Raw genomic sequence first — 3,317 nt, 5'->3', positions numbered from 1 at the left:
TACTATTCACCAGGGGGGAGGCAAGGGGGGAAGAATTATAGGTAATCACCTAAGTCGATACCATAACGGGTCCTTATAAGGGCAGAGGGACACTAACTGCTCTTGAGGACAAAGTATGGCTTTCCACAGGTGGTGCCATCAAACTGGATTTTGAGTAAAACTTGGGTCTCCTGACACTGAACCTTTCCCTCCTTCCACTCCGACCTGCCTCCTTGACAGTCCTGGGCCTTTTCTCATGTCTGCGCTCAGCTGACAGCAAGAGCCAGCCAACCTGAAACACCAGCTCAACCTTGCATCTCTAAATGCTCCTTCATCCCTAAAATTACTAAAACTGGGAAAGTGCCCCCAAATAACTGAGTAGATATTAGAGGCAGGTCTATAGTCCCAGGGGAGAGAGTTTCCCATTGGACTTCCTGTAATTTCTGGGAATGACCCATGCTTGTTTCAGTCTTCGTTTCAAGACAGTGTTTGAAAGGCCCTTTCTTGCTTCTTTTCAACCGTGATCCTCCCTATATGGCCTAGGGAAGATATTGGGGGAGTGTCTGCCCTAATTCCTAAATCCTGGTCTGCTCCTTTTGTGTGTTACTTTCTACCTGCTAGACTTCAAGAAGGTACTTCATGAGCACTAGCCTTGCTCAGGTGGGAGGAGGGCCAGCAGGCCACACCCACATCCCATAGTCTGTCTGCAGAGTTCCTGTTGGGAGGCAGGACACCCTTAGCCTATGCAATGGTACACAACCTACCTGGCCAGGGAGCTGGCTCATCACTTCCACCCTGTACTTCTCTGTTTCATCACCAGACCCAAAGCCCTCCCACTGACTGGCTCAGAGCTGCGGCAAAGCATTCTTCCTCTCTCTGAGCTCGCCTCTCCCACCATATTCCACCATCACCCCAACCAACCTTGCTAAGTTTAAGATTGTCCTGTTGTTAAAGAACTGTCACACTCCTTGTCCAGGCACAAGCCCCTACAGTGTAAGATGCTCAGGCTAATCTTATCACTTAGGCTAATCTGGCTAAAGCTCAACTTTGCAAAGAAAAAAAAAATTTAGGGGCGCCTGGGTGGCTCGGTCGGTTAAGTGTCCGACTTCAACCTAGGTCATGATCTTGCGATTCGTGAGTTCAAGCCTCATGTCAGACTCGGTGCTGACAGCTCAGAGCCTGGAGCCTGCTTCCAGATTCTGTGTCTTCCTCTCTGCCCCTCCCCTGCTCATGCTCTGTCTCTGTCTGTCTCTCAAAAATAAATAAATGTTAAAAAAAATGTTTTTAAAGAAAAAAAAATTTAGTAACATAGATGTAACTGATCAAAGTAAGCTAGTGAGACTCGTTAGTCATTGTCAGCAACACTAAAAAATGCCAAGTATTAGAACTGTGTCTGAGTGTGAGGATATTAAGGGTTTTTTTTGTTTGTTTGTTGGTACTGGTCTGCACACACACACACACACACACACACACACAGGCTCTCCACCCTCTCCTCATCCCAACTGATTCTTTTAAGTTTCAGAGCTTGTGCTTGAATCAAGAATCATAGAAAACCCTTTCTTCCTTCCCTCACTGAGCGCTTACTGTGTTTTACATGGGATTATCTCCCGATTAATCCTTACAACCACCCTATGAGGTATGTACTGTCATTGTCCCTATTTTCAGGTAAGGAAACAGGCTTAGAGATATGAAGTGACTTGTGGGTGGTCAAGCATGCAGTGACAGTTGGGTTTAGGACTCACACAGTTGTGCACAACACCTTTGTAGGGCCCAAGAGAGGGCGCAAATGGTGGTGGTCAAAATGAAAGAGAGCAAAAACGTGTCCAGTGAAACAAGCCAGTCACCAAAAGACAAATGATGCATTGTGTCAGTTTTATGAGGTACCGGGAGTAGTCAGACTCATAAAAACCCAGAAGGGCGGGGGTGGGCTGGTGGGTGGAACAGGCGGCTGTTGAATGGGTACAGACGTTCCGTTCTGCAAGAAGAAAAGAGGGTTGGAGATCGGTTGCACAAGGCTGGGGATCATTTAGCATTACTGAACTGCACACTTAAAAATGGTTAAGAGGGTCAATTCGATGTTACATGTATCACAGGGTTTTTTTATTACGCATTAAGTTGGTGGCGAGCTGTGTGCAAGTGCTCACGTGTGCGTGAACAAAGCACATCCAAGTGTTCACAGTTGTCTTCCCTGGATGGTGGCGGTGATTCTGTCTTCTTTTGGTAGTTTTGAGTTGTGTTTTGCTTGCTTTAAAATGAGCATGGCTTTTGTTATAACCTCTCACTGTCTAGTTTTCTGGTTTCGTGTCCTCTCCCTACTTTCCACTGAAACGCAGACTCCTTGAAAGTGCTCCTTGCTAGCTTGCAGTGCCTGACAGGGTAGGCATACTCTAAGAAGTATTAAAGCAGCGAATACATGCTGTAGGGGAAGGGAATTCTCAATGCGAGAACAAGACTTTAGCGCATCAGAGGAGGGAGAAGTCTCATTCGACATTCAGAGGAAGGGAGAAGCCCTAAGAGTCGATTTTGCGGCCATACCCAGTTGCCATGGGCAGCACCTGGCCGCCATGATCTTCATACATAGCCTGTCTAGACCATCGCGAATGAACAAGCCAAGTACGGCGTGCCCGCAAGTGCGTCTTTGAAACGAGGCTTGCATGCCCCAACTCCTTCCTTCCCGTTGTGTCAAAATTCGTGAGGTCCTCTTGACCCTTCCCCTCCTTCTATACCCTTCTATACCCCTTCTTCACACCCATCAGCACATCCTCTAGGCTTTGCCTTTTAAAAGTACACAGACTGGGGTGCCTGGGTGGCTCAGCTGGGTGAGCACAACTTCAGCTCAGGTCTTGTGAGGTCATCTCACGGCTTGTGAGGTCGAGCCCTACATCGGGCTCTCTGCTGTCAGCGCATAGCCCACTTCGGATCCTCTGTCTCCCTCTCTCTCTGCCTCTCCCCCCACTCACACTCTCTCTCAAACATGAATCAACATTTAAAAAATTAAATAAAAATAAAAGTACCCAGACTTCAGGCACTTATCATCCCTTAGCTACCGCCCTGGTCTAAACCGCACTGTTGACTAGCACCGGGCTCATTGCAGTGGCCTCCTAATTATCTCCCCGCTTTGGCCCTTGCCCTCCTTCCATCTGCTCCCAACAAATGGCCTGGAGAGATCCTGTTAAAATGCAAGTCACATCACTTCCCTTCTCAAACCCTCCATGATTCCTCATCTCAGAGTAAAAATTAAAGGCATTACAGTGGCCTACAAGTTCCTGCCCGTCCCATTCCACCCCCTTCCATTACTTCCACTTATGTTAAGTGCATCTCTGGTGTGACCATGTAAT

The sequence above is a fragment of the Puma concolor genome, chromosome A1, assembly GCF_028749965.1.
Source record: "Puma concolor isolate L17-30 chromosome A1, mPumCon1.1.hap2, whole genome shotgun sequence".
In the NCBI taxonomy this organism is placed as follows: Eukaryota; Metazoa; Chordata; class Mammalia; order Carnivora; family Felidae; genus Puma; species Puma concolor.
This window is presented reverse-complemented; position numbering follows the sequence as displayed.